We start from the raw sequence: 14,393 nt of genomic DNA, 5'->3' as shown, positions 1-14,393 counted from the left end.
TTTAAGTCAGTGTTAGCTGTAGTCCTACTCTTTTCTTTTTAGAGAAAAGCAGAATGAATGTAGTATGCAGGAAAGAGCTGGAAATGGCAAGGTCTGTGCTGGGGCAGGCTCAGGGTGGGAGATGTTGTTTTCCAGTTTCCTATGCAGCTTTGCCAGTGACCCTTGCTACTCTTCAAATATGAATTCATGGGCTCCCTGCGAGAAAGAAGTACCAACCACATGTAACGATGTGTTAGTTTTCTTAGTAGCAAATAAGGATGTGACCCTCTAACCCTCACTTGCACGTATTCACCGCAGGTGCAGAAGGGACTATACTAATCTACTCTGTCACCTAATCCACTCTCCTTTCTTTCCTCTATTCGCTCCTGTGTCAGTGGGGAGTCTTTTTGTTTGGCTTTACACTTGGAAGAATGTGTGGTGCTGTTTTCTCAGTTCCAGCATAACTGAAAAGAGGCCATTCCCAAAGAATAATTACCTTCACACAGAGATAAAACATGGCAGACTTCAGCTGAAAAATATTTAATTGCTATGGAATGGACAAGAGGGGCTATGTTAATAACTTTATATAATCTTGAGTCTTTTGCTACCTACAACTGCTATCATGAAATAACTGAATATCTTTAAGGCTCCCACATGTGCTTCTGGACCTCATACTGTGCATTCTGTTTTTTATATAAAACAGCATATTCTTTTCGAGTGGAGCAGAATGAGTACCCTTGCAAAGGTGAGACCTGGGGCACTCCTGTAGTTGATTCTATGCTCCAAAGCCAAAGCAATGTAGAAACCAGCAGTTAAAAAAATGTTGGCAGGTCACTGCATTCAGCTCTTCAAGCAAGAGGGAACATTGGACAAGAAAAGTAGACTTATATTCACTCTGCACTGTATTGTAGGAAAAGTACCAGCAAATGTATAAATCTCAGTGACAAAAACCACAGGCATTAACAGAAATATCCTCCTTTGCCCCATCTAATTGCTAACCTTCATTCTGGAGTCAGTCTCTTAGCTGACTTGGGGGGCTGGTACTGTTAACAGAAGTTGGTGATATCCATCATTGATTTAAATCTGATGGCCCAAGATGGTAGTGACCACCACCAAATGCTTGTGCAGCAGTTAAACTCAAATCAACTAGTTGTCAGTTGTTAGTAGATATGCATTCCCATATAAACAGCACTGCAGCTGGCAGTCCACGTAGAGAAGCCAAAGGATTGAATATGCTTGAAGAGAGAACTTTCACCACTTTGAAGTTTCCTTCAAAGCAGGATTATTTTGAGAAATTTTGCACTGTTGTTGCCAATTATGTTCTGTTCTTAAAAAATGGAGACTCCAGTACTGCCTGTTTGGCATCTTATCATGAGCACTTGTAAACCTACCTAGATTTAAAAGCATGCACATTTGCCAAAATGTCCAATTCCTTGTTGCCTTTTTCATTGTAGTGACCCTACCTGCAGCATCCACATACTTCCTATTTTCATGCCAGATTATTCCTATAGCCTTGATGTTACAAAGACTTGATTCAGTGCTTTGTTTTTAAACATGAAAGACGTTTCAAGTAATGCAATGGGCTCAGTACAGGACCCCATCTCTAGTCACTTTACACTACTGACACGACACAAACTACTGTGAAAGGGTGGCCAAATGATACTCCTTTTTGCTTTCTCAGTTGCTGGGAAGCTTGTACAGCCCTTAAGGACTCAAGATGAAAATGTCACCCTCAGTTTGATACTATCTGCAAATGTATTTGAAAGCTAACTGGCTCACTGCTTCTCCCTCCAACACCCCTGTCCTTCCTTCCCTTACACACTGAAAAAAGAGTGAAAATATTTTAAAAGTTGTGTTTTTGTGATTGATCCTTTGTGTACAGTAGGTGATGGGAAAAGAATGTAAGCTTCAATATGAGCAGCAAGAAAAGAAGAGTGGTTTTGTCCTACACACATTTCTCTTCAGTAATAAGTGTTCTGGGAAATACACAGCTGTCAAGAACATGAAAGGTAAGTTTTAGTGACAGGTTTCAAAGGTTTCTTTCACCATAAAAACTCCCAGTTTAATTATCAAAAAAGCTCCTCCCTCTAAAACAATGGTTTTCAACCTTTTTAGATGCAGCGTACACCTCATTAGACTCAAGGAACCCCTGGGAAAAATGCCAGCTCTTAGTTTCTCTTGTTTTTTTTATTACAAAAAAATAATAGAGCAATTCTTCTGTTGCAAAGCACACAGAAAGACCACACTAAGGCAGAATGTATTTAACACTGTAGCTTCCTATTAGAAATCTTTGGGATAGCTTGTATATCATGTTTTCACACCCAAGAGTGCTATCTTTGCACAGCACCTCAGGGCACTCTTGAAAGAATCTCAAGGTCCCCAGGGTGCCACAGCACCCTGGTTAAGAAACACTGCTTTTGAAATACTAAAAGTAGTGATAGTTGCGCTCTTGTGTGTGGAGGGTGGGGGGGAAGGGGAAATACTGCTTGAAGGTGTCATTGCCATGCCATGCCATTTAACAAATCTGTGCCTATATATATTTTTTTTAACTTGACATCTGCTTTTCTCGCCTCTAACCCACTGTTTTCTGACGTCACTTTTGCTGTTTTATTTCTGAGAATGCAACGTTCAGGAAATCAGAACTGATGCAGTAAGCGACTGGTGTGGGAATAATGAAGCGAGTAAAAATGAAATCTTTCATTGATTTTTCTTGAAAGGAAAGGTGACCCTACTCAGAGGGAAGCCGTAACCATGGTAGCAGCTGAAGTGATGGAAAAATATCTTGTTGTTGTTACAGTAGGAGGCGGCAATGAACACTTTGAGCTGAAGGTTTTCAAGCCCATGCCTATAAGCTTGAGACATTTTAATTTAATCAGCTCTGACTTTGAAGGTTGGTTGTCTTACTGTATTTCTCTAGGGGAGAATTTCAGTGAGAACACACAAAGTAATTGGGCCACACAAGCACTAGAGGAGCAGAGGGATATTACTGTTAGAGGAAAGATTAATTCCTCTTGATAATATTAAAGTGAATAGGTGACAACTATCTAAAGCTCAACCATCAGTCCCAAATATATAGGGTTTGATGATCATTTATCTGGAGTCCCCTTTGCATCACTCTGGCCATGTAACAGGTGAGATGGAATAAAGTAGGTTAACGTGGGACTGTGTAAATGAGAATTTAGGCCAAAGTGCATACACAGACTCTTTCAAGGGCTTTAGAAAGCACCATTTCTCCATATCCTCATGGAGGGAAAAAGACATAAAGACCAAGGTTGAACAACTCTTATAAAACCAAAGCCAGTGAGAGAAGCTGTTGATGCTGGCTTTAGACTGAGGAAGTCCCCGTGTCAGCTAAGTGCTTGGAATATTCCTTTTATCTCACTAACATCTGCTCAGCCCCCATCTCCTTTCCCCGCACCCATCTCTGCCACTGTACCTAAATAGGGCTCCTGCAGTGACCTCACTTGCTGGCAGTGAAAGTCACCCTCCATAGCAATTCATGTCACTCCAGAACATTTGTAGCCAGGTTCTCAATAGCACCGATCTTCCATGTGGATGTTTGGTGGGATATAGTGGGGCTCCCCATGACTGGAGCCAGTTACAGCTTCCTGATCCAGCTCTAGCTAGCCACAGCAGTAATTAAACAGCTGGGGGCCTACTCCGATTTATACCAGAGATATACAATTATACTAGTGAATGGCAATTACAAGCCGAAATCTGATGCTGGGAGTAGGAGCTCCTTCACAGCCTGACACCTTTGAAGCGGTCCTTTGGGCTAAGGGAATTTTCCATTGTCTTGCTTCTAACAAAATCTGGGTACTTTGCTAACTAACTGAAAGGAAATGGACTAGACTAGAGAGTCTAGACACCATATACAGGATAATCTCCATTCCAGTCTTTCAGATGATAAATATTTGAGTAACTTTATGTATAATATTGATAATCTACAGATAACAAGAGAAAGACACTAGAACCTTAATAATGAAGTCACTATCTTTTGGGGTTGCTTTTTTGTTTGTTGGTTTGTTTAACATAAATGCCTAGCTGAAGAGAGAACTATTCAATATAGATAGACAATCACTGGAAAATATGAGCTATCAGTCCAAATCAGCCTTAAGAATATTTTTACTGAATATGATGCGCTTATGTCACTTCCAGCACTGTAAACTCATGTGCTGCTTTGAGGGTCAAAGCAAATGGTTACAGGCTCTCCACATAATAGTTTTTCAATAGATCTATCAGGCCACTGTCCATCTAACTTAGGATCCTAGTCTCCTTTCATTTTTCATCAATAGAGACTGACTTGCAGTGTGGAAACCAAATGTTTTGGTGACGGCTGTACTGTGATTCATAAAATGTGATATAATCACTGATCTAATAAGTAACCATTTTAAAATTAAAACCACTTGTCCTTGTAATGGCAAGTAGTAACTTGTCATATGCATAGGCAAGAAGGCTCTGCCTGTTTGATGGAGGCTGTCTTATGTAATTGATCTCTGGAGTAATGCATGTCAGAAATGAAATTGCTCTCTCATGCATAAGAGACAAAAAAAAACTGCAGGAAAATATCTCAACCATTATTAGCCTGCAGTTTCAAAGATGACCTTTAAAAAAAAATACATGACAACTGTTCTGTTTACCATAACAAGGTGAGCAATAAGCTTTTAGCAAGTGGCCTTAGATCAATGGGTCTCAAACTTTTTAGACCCAAGGCACCCCTCAGAAAGTACCAGCTCTTAGTTTTCACCTTTTTTTTGACTAAATAAAAACACTAGATCAATTCTTCTGTGGCAAAAAAGCTCAGAAAGAGCACACCAGGTCAGAATGTTTTTAGCACTATGGATTCCTATAGGAAATCTCTGTGTTTATCTTGTGAATTATGTTTGCATACTTATCAGTGCTGCTATTGCATTGCATCCTGGAAAGATCTCAAGGTACTCCAGGGTGCCATGGAACCATAGTTGAGAATCACTGCCTTAGATGGTTTCAGAACACCATAATTTTAATTTAAATAATCATTTTAATAATTTAACAGTTGACTATACTAAAATAGCCCTTAAAAAAAAAAATTAGGAAAAACTTAGTTTAGTCTCTGGGATTTTCTGGCTCTGTTTTTCACTAGACAAAAGGGAAATTGAAGACAAGAAATGGACTTCTTTTCTTTCCCTTGCTTCTCTTTCAACAGCCATCTTTATGAGGCCAGGAGAGAGCTTTCTTACCATAACTGAAAAGCAACCTAGGCTCTTTGTGGAGTACGTATATCATTCAAAACAAAGGAATCAAAGGACAGGGTGAAAGGAAGAACTAGCAGAGGAAAGGGAAGAATTGAAAATCAACCAGAATATTCAGGGAGAGAAGAATATGTGGATAAGTGAGAATAAGGAAGAAGCTGAATCATGGTGATTTCTGAGGGGAGAAACTGGTGCGGGGCCTATGGGTAGATAAAGGATTGAAAATAGCAGAGATTAGGACTGCATAAACAGCACTGGCATGCAAAGGACTCCCAGTTGGCATTTTAAAAAACAAACAAACCAACAATTCTTTTTAAGGGCCAGATCAGTTTCAAATTCACTTGGGCAAAACCCAAGTTCCAAGTAGTCAAGTTCCAAATTTCAGCTGAGCATAGCTCAATCATTCAAGTCTTTGTGTGTGGCTCTACCATCGGACACGTATCCTGCCTCTCAGATTCATCAGCCTTGGGCTTCAGATACTCCCCAAATCCATGACAGGCATCCTACATGAAGCCCCAAGCCTGGAGGCCTTGAGATTCAGATGCTTCCTAGTCTCTTTGCTTGTAGCCAAAAAGTTGAAGAATAAGTCATGGGGAAGCATGAATGCAGTCCCCCATTGCCACAAAACTGTGAGTCAAGTTTCCCACATTCAGGGAAATTTGCAGGGGAAAGCCTGCCCAGACTACAAGGGATAGGCCTCACCCTGGGAAAACCACCTGTGTGTTCATGGGATCTCCATTACCTTTGACTATTTCATTTGTATCAGACTGGTTAAAAAGACAAGCATCTTTCAAGCAAGATACAAACTTTAAACAATGTTTATAGACCGTCTTTGGATATCACAATACACATCTTTTAAAATGGCAAAGAAAGATTGTTAAAAAACCTTTGTCAAGACCAAACTTCTGAGAGTTAGATTAACATATTGAAAAGCATAATAATATCTTCAAGAGAAAAAAAAAGTGACCAGTTTTTCAGGAATCTTTGATTATTCCTTCATGGCCATCAGCATCCATATAATATTTATAAATATATTCTAACGGCATATATAGCTTTGCGTAGTGTTCCTGAAATCTATTTTTTACTTAGTAATAGAGATAATAGCACTCTAATGAAATGTTGTCATCTAGGCTAAGGACAGTCATTCGAAAAGCCTGAGCCTGAATTGATTCAATTTTTGCAGGTTAGTCTAACCTGGCTATGCTAAATCAGTTTGTAACTGCACAGACATCCCAGACATGCAGACAGATGCTTTCAGTGGCTCAGGCTAGAAGCCTGGGGGTGCTAGAGCAGCCCTCTCTTCCTTTCTACAGAACTGAGCTGAGGGGGGCATGGCCAGGCCCCAGTAGGATGCTCTGATTAAGGAGGGGTTTCCCCCCATCCTGACCAGACCAGCAGAAAATTGATAACACAGTGTTTATCAACCCTAACTCAGTGTTTACCAGCTCATTAAGAAAACAACAAAGGGACATTACCAGCTACCTGTTGATTCTGCTTTTTCCTGTAACAAGCATGTGGTCTGCTAGCTAATGCTGAGAGGTGTCTGTAAGGGACAGGGGAATGCCTGCTTAGCAGGGAGTGGGGAGGGGAGGAAAGCGGGGAGCAGAAGCCAGGAAGACATCTGCAGTCTTTACTGGAGCTCCAGCCAGGGAGCAGAGGAGAGGGGCCAGCTCTGCTGTGGAGCAGAGAGCCCTGCCCAGCCCAGAGAGCGTGCTGGGATGCTGAAGGAGTATGATTTAATTTAAACCAGCAAGGGGTCTGGGACAGACAATGCATGAACTAGTTTGAGCCAAATCAGTTAAGTCAGATACTACATTCAACCAGGTTTCTCTCAAACCAGTTTTAGCCATTTTCGAACTAGTTTATGTGCACTGAATGTCTCTTCTGTTACAGGTTCAAACCAGTTTCTTATCAGTTAAACCGGTTTGTGTGTAATGTCTGCCCCTAGCCCTATAGATCTCAGCTTGCTTTACAAAAATGCTTTAATATATACCAATCTGGATAATGATACTATTAAAAAAAGTCTTTAGGTTATAAAGTGGCCCAGAATCAAAATGTTTCATAAATATTGGAGACATTCTGTAAATACACACTGCAAAGGGAAAAGTTGTGATGCAGAGCATATTCCTTTGCTCAAGTAGCTCTGTCAAATGTTATGTGTTAGGCTTTTTATTTTAAAATGCATGTACTGGAACCTGAACACCTTAATAGCTGCTTCTAAGAATGTGCTCATGTTCTTTAGATTAAAAATGTATTAAACACAGTAAAGCTCCAAAAAGATGTCTGCATTTCCTTCACTGATAACTGTGCAGTCAGAATATAAGCCAAAAGTGAATCAACAAACTAATGAGAGAATCTTTGATGCAGGCAATGGCACCGAGTCCCCAGGTAGGTAAAAGCTTGAGGCAGATGGCTATTAATCTCAGTATAGAAAATGATGCTCCTTCAAAAAATATACATATAGGAAGATAGCATGAGGAAGCCAAGCAGCAAATTACACTTAAATATTGTATATTAATTAAATCAATGATGCATAAGCTTTTGTACACCTGAGCTCACTTCATCAGATATTGTCTGATGCAGTGTGCTCAGGCTCATGAAAGCTTATGCATCACTGATTTAATAGTCTGCAAGGTGCATCCCTACCCTGCCTTCTGCTTGACTTCAGACTAACACCACTAACTACCTCCTTTTTAAACACTGGCCTTGGTTAAAACGTTTTCTCTTTCTTTAAAGATCAAGAATTAGACTAAAGTGCTGTAGTGCAGCATTTCACTATGTTTTGAAATAGTTAGGAGACATAAAAGGGATGGTGCCTGGGTATTTTTTGTTTAACAGACATTTCTAACTGCTTGCCTATTTGTAGTTCATTTTCAAGAACTCTAGTGCTAATTCATGATACTAACCCAGATATAGATACCTGTACAGTGAGTGTGTTGACACCTGCCTTAGATCTGGGAGCAGTTTACTCACAAGTAAAGTTTTGTAGATGCCTAGGCAGGCATCTACAAATACAGGGAAGTGGGAGTAGATTTGCCGCTAATAGCAGCACACTGCTTCTCCTTCTTGGGACCCTGGACTGCTGCCACTGTCGGGGGAATTCTAGGCTCTCCCTGGATGCTAGCCCAGGGGCTGACAGGGAGCACCAGACGAGGAGACAGCTGTCTCCCGGCCAGGGCTGGAACATTGCTCCAGGACAATGTCCCATTGCTCAGGACAATGTCCCCCTGCCCCAGCAGCAGGGAGCTTCTAGCCCCAGCGCCCTGATCAGAATTCCCCGCCGAGCTGGGGGCTCACTACTAGCTGCCACACTGGCAGATGGAGCAGGGGACTTGCCCGACCCCTACAGCTCTTTCCAAGCCCCGCACCTCGATTGTCCAATTGGGGCACAGGGCTGCAATCATGGCCTGGAGGCTGTAGAGCTTGTTCCTCACCCATATCCATGATCATGGTGCAGGTATGGAACAGGCTCCCTAGCCCCCACCAGCAGGGAGTTCCCGGTGCCAGCTCCACAATTGTGGGGTTGGCACTGGGAGATAAGGATAAGGATTCATAGATTGTAAGTCTGGAAGGGACCTCAGAAGATCATCAGGTCCAGCCCCCTGCACCAAGCAGAAAAGATAACTGGGGGTCAGGTGACTCGAGCAAGGTGACTGTCTAGTCTCCTCTTGAAGATTTCTAGGGTAGGTGATTGCACCACCTCTGGTGAGAGTTTATTCCACAGGCTGTACACCCTCACTGTGAAGAAGTTTTCCCTAAAGTTGAGCCTGAATCAGTCTTCCAAGAGTTTGTGGCCATTACTCCTAGTTTTTCCCTCGGGTGCCCTGGTAAACAGTTGCTCACCAAGCCCTTTGTATACTCCCCTAGTGTAGCAGTAAGCAGCTACCAGGTCCCCTCTCAATCTTCTTTTCCTCCGGCTGAAGAGTTCCAGATCCCTCAGCCTTTCCTCGTATGGCTTCCCCGTTAAGACTCTGATCATACAGGTGGCTGTTCTTTGGAACCTCTCAAGCTTGTCCACGTCCTTGTTAAAGTGTGGTGCCCAGAACTGGACGCAGTACTCCAGCTGCAGTCTCACCAGTGCTGAGCAGAGCAGAAGAATCACCTCCTTGGCTTTGCTGGAGATACATTGATTGATGTGTGCCAGAGTATTATTTGCCCTACTGGCTACAGCATCGCACTGCTGGCTCATATTCATACTGTGGTCTATTATTACCCCCAGGTCCCTTTCATTCATGGTGCTAGTCAGTTTGGTGCCACCAAGCCTGTAGGTGTGTTGGAGGTTGCTCAGACCTAGGTGGAGTACTTTACATTTCTTGACGTTGAACTTCATCAGATTCTGATTCACCCAGTTTGCTAGCCTGTCTAGGTCCACCTGTAACTGTACCCTATTTTCAGGAGATAAGGATAAAGATAAAGATCTCCCAGCACCCAAGACCACGAAGTTGATGCTGGGAGATAAGGATCTCCCAGCCCCCTGCTCCCTGATCATGATGGGGAAGCGGGGGCTGTGGCACAAGGATCTCTCCTCCCCGGCTCCCTGATTGCAATCTCAGAGCAGGAAGCTTGGAGCTCCCTGCTGCCAGGGCAGAAGGACATAGTCCCTTCCTGGGCTCTGGTGATGGAGTCCATCTTGGGGGCAGGGAGCAATCTCCCATCCCCTGGTGGCTGGCTGACCAGGAGCAGATTTGCTCCCACTCAGGTGTCTACACAAACACTACTGCGCAGTAACTAACTGCAACTAAATTTGCTATTTTCATTTGCAGGTAGCAAATTTACTCATGATTAGTGAGGTAAATGCACATGCTTACTGCACAGTAAACTATGCTACTGAACAGTAAAGCATCTCATGTTTACGCACCCAGTACTACCACTAATATGAGAACAAGTTTGAAAGTGTCTTAGGTAAAGATTATCCAGGGCATGTGGGTCATTTTACTAACTATGTATGAGTCTTTTACAGAGGCAGTCTTGAATGCAAATGAGTAATGAATTATAGTTGATAAAAATAATATCTGCCATGATGTACTACCTTGCTGTGGTCCAGTTCAATCATTCTTTGCATATTGAACAACCTGAGCTTTTTCTGAAACTCATATAGCAGACACTGTTGATGAATATGAATGTAGAAAGCTGATGAGACATGGAATAGCCAACACACAAGGAAAAAAAGTCAGTATCCAGAAAGAGGAATTCTCATACCAACTCCAAACAGGGGGCCAGAGGGATTTCTCTTCAAGTTGAGATGTGTGTGGAGATACAAGTTTAATGAACAGGAAAGGGGGATATGGGGGATCTGCTAAGGGTTTCTCCCAATAACTTAATATTAATATGATTATCACATGAATGAAAATAAAGAAAATAAAGATCATTCAGTCAAAAATCAACAGGCAAAATTTGGTCTAATTATGTAGGTAAAATCTTGAGAAATGATATTCCTAGTATTTAATTGATTTTTGTTAGCCTTTGTGCTGCAAGCTTAATTTATTGTTGTGTGTGTGTGTGTGTGTGTGTGTGTGTACACATATATGTGCGTATTATTTAATGAATTGTCTCACTAATTAATTAGTGAGAGAGTGATGCTGTAGCCGTGATAGTCTGGGCATGATGTTGTAGCCAGGATGGTTCATCAGGTTCAGACGTGATGAAGCATGTCTTGCATTTAAAATCTTGTCTAACTATCACAGATATGCAGTTGGTCCAGTAAAAGATATTACCCTAAGAAATCCTTGCTTCTCACTGTTTAAAACTTGTTTGCATGAGTATCTATTTAAAATACACAGCTAAAAGCTCCAGTTTGAATCCTGCCACTAGGTGGTACTAGTTCTATACCTGCTTGAGTTACTAGTCATCCTCCTAATTCATCGACTTATGCTCCTCTTACGTGGCATTCTGATAGATTCCATTTCATTATCTGGTTTTAATCATCAGTTCAGAGGGACACCTCAGGGGGATCAAAAAGAGGAACAGAGGCAAAGTGCATCATTAGTTTAAAATGTGTGACTATTTCAAGTCCTCAGGCCTTTTAATGTATGTGTATATGAATTTACACTACATTCCAAATAGCAGGGGAAACAGGAAACAGTAGGGAAAAAAATCCCTGCTGGAATCTCATCTGTGGTCTGGCTTGTGCAAAGGGACTGAAATGAAGCTGGATCTTTCCACCCAAGGATTCCCCTCATATAGTGCAGCACAGAGTGGAGTGAAACCACTTTCACATTCCCTTGTGTATAATTCTTGAAAAGCACAGCCAGATAACTACTGCTCTTCAGTCATTTTTTAATGGTATAATGGCCACTGGGGGCTATAAGCATTCAGTACATTTGAGAACAGCCCATATGACACTCTCTAAAATTAAACTATGCTGGTGTTGAAGCTGGCATAAAACCAACATGAAAATTAGGGAATGGTTCCCAGCTCATTTCTAATACCTGGTGGAGAAAAAAATTTGGGCAACTTATTCTTTTATATAATTATGTCTCAGGGAGTTAAAACTCCATGGTGGAAATTAATGAGCTCAAAGTTACTGGGTTGAGTTTGGGGTAAGTTTAATATATTCTATGTGATGAAACATGAATATAAATGTTTCTAAAGCCAAATATTGTAATGTGCTGTTATTTAAGGTAATTGCCAGTCATATTTGTTCAAAGTGAATAAAAAAGTAGTCAGGTACCTGCATATGATTAAGAAATATTAGGCTGCAACAAAAAAACCACATTTTTTGACCTGCCATAACCCCATTAAGGCACGCAAAAATGTTGTTTATGCAGGTTGTTAAAATACTGCAGGATCTATTCATTTCATACAAATAACATTTTATTACTATGACTTCATGTGTCTCTGTTTCTGAGGAAAATCGCTTACAGCAGTAACAGTGATGAGATGACAAATCTGTATGGATCTTAGCTAACTTTGAGTCTACAGTGAGTCATGGCCTGCAAGAAAGGGAGATCTGAAAAAAGTGAGTTCCCATGGATGAAAAAAGCTTTGTTTCACCTGGCCAGGAATGCTGTTTACTGTCAAAATGCAATGCAACGAGACACAATATCATGTTTGAAAAAGTAGGGCTGGAGTGTTGTTGTAGCCATGGCTTCTTCCTGAAGGGCATTTTGTGGTGCAAAGCTTGTCTAAAGGTGCCGAGAGAAGAGCAGGAAGTGCCATGAGTTACAACAATCCCCCAGACCCAACAGAAGTTCACTGTTGGGTCCCAGGGGTTGGGGAATCGAGTGACTGCTGTTTAGAGCTGCTGTTTGGAGTGGCTGTGAACCTGCAGCCACTCTCCCCTAGCAATGCCCCTCCCCACTCCAAATGAACAGGTATCCATTTACAGCTAGGCCAGCTGAAAGCAACCTCCAGCATGAGTCCAGGGAACTCATGCTTCTGGAGACATAGCAAGATACCTTATCCATTCTACTACCAGATCCTACATATACTACTATACGTAGCTTAAAGGTAAAAAATAAGTAAACAACCATAGCAATGAAAGGGAACTTTGACATAATAGGCATTCCTCAAACATGGACAGAAAAAACAGTGAGATGCTGTAATGCCCAGACAGATTAGATCAAAGAAATTTGGTAGACAAACATGCTGAGTGGAGAGGACCATGAGATAACATGTGTACAGAAATGGATCCCCAAGCGTAAAAATGCATGTATGCATGCTATTAGTCTCATGATCAAGGCACAATATTGAGATTAAAGACAACTGAACAGCAGAGATGGATGGCTCAAAGTAGGACCAGTTTGCTCTGTGAGGAAGGGGAGGCTGCAGTTGATGGATCCAGTGCAGTGTTTAGATCACCGAGTAAAACTGCTCCAGTTTATCTGGAGTATTGTTTAACTTACCTAGAAGCAAAAGGCTTATTTTGAACTGGATTTGCATTAAGAACAAAAAGGTCTTGCTTCAGCCCTAGCAAAACTGCTCTGTATTGAGAACCTATTAACTTTGCCCTCGTATTTAATGAAATGGTAGTTTGGAAGAAATGAAGACAAGGTAGCCTGAATAACTAACATGGGAAATCAAATTGGCACATGCATGCCAAATGAATCACTTTTGTGTAAAAAAAATCATTAAACATGAACTACAAAAAACCTTTTCACTGTGTACTATTTTCTAGTCTTCTGAGCTTAGACAATGACAATCGCTTTTCTTCATTGCCAGTTACTTCATATCTTTTTAAATCAGTTAAGTCTAATTCTAATTTATACTCAGGCACACTTGACCCAGTCTAAAGAGAATTTAAAGGGTATAAATGACATTTATACTTACTTTAAGTCCTTTCTACTAGCAGAACATCACCTAAAACAGTGAAAAGGGGTTTGGTGTTAATGCAGATCTGGCCTATTGGTTTGTACTAGAACTAAAATGTGGTCCTAGTTAGATGTGTTGGTGTCCCTTTAAATGTTTTTCCCTAAATAATGCAAAAGGAAGAAAGAAAGGAAGACTGTTTCACTGTGTGACTCCCTGGGCGCACAAAAATAAAGTTGTTAAACTGGTGACCATGCGTGAATCTTGCAGAAGTGACAACACAGCTTTTCTTTGCTTTTGTTACAAAACATAACTAAAAATAACTGGTATGGTGTTGGCCCTATATTCATTGCTTCTGGTGAAAAACTCCCCATATGAACCGGCAGCACTGGTGCAGATATTAGCAAATGCCAAAGATAGAAGATTAAGATCTGGTAGGTAATAAATTTTTAGGTATGTCACTGAGAACTAGTGTTCATTGGAAATTTTGCAGAAAAAGACTTTTCTGGGAATATTTCTCAGGTCCACCATGAGGGCAAAAAAGAAGAGGAGGAGGAGGAGGAGGAGACACACCAGAATGGCCAAGATGCCAGTGATTAGAGTTGTTCCCTGAGCTGTGGGAGACCTAAGTTTAGGTGCTTTCTCAGATTCCTTGCTTCCACCATACTGGATTAGTGCCCTAATCATTAAGCTAGGGCTCTTCAAAGAAGAATACTCATGCTTTTATTGTTCTCAAATACAAAGATTTAATTTTTATTCCATATTGGTTGGAAACCAAATATCAGAGTCCTTATATTTTTTGTGAAGCATAATTTTCTTAGTTTGTTCAAATCCATGAGAAACAAACACTGGCTAAGAAAAGTTTATGTAAAATAGTTGTACATTTATATATGTGTATATGTTTGCTATCCTCAGTGGCTAGGTAGTACTCAGAAT

The 14,393-nt window shown here is 41.1% G+C and overlaps 1 non-coding gene across 1 annotated transcript; it reads right to left on the bottom strand.

Moving 5' to 3' along the window:
* Positions 1-5,799: 5,799 nt before the first annotated feature.
* On the bottom strand, positions 5,800-5,962 carry LOC132248081 (U1 spliceosomal RNA). Its single transcript, XR_009459431.1, has one exon. It is a non-coding gene; the product is annotated as a U1 spliceosomal RNA (small nuclear RNA).
* Positions 5,963-14,393: the final 8,431 nt, after the last annotated feature.

This window comes from Alligator mississippiensis, chromosome 1, assembly GCF_030867095.1.
Source record: "Alligator mississippiensis isolate rAllMis1 chromosome 1, rAllMis1, whole genome shotgun sequence".
NCBI classification, from domain to species: domain Eukaryota; kingdom Metazoa; phylum Chordata; order Crocodylia; family Alligatoridae; genus Alligator; species Alligator mississippiensis.
This window is presented reverse-complemented; position numbering and strand designations above follow the sequence as displayed.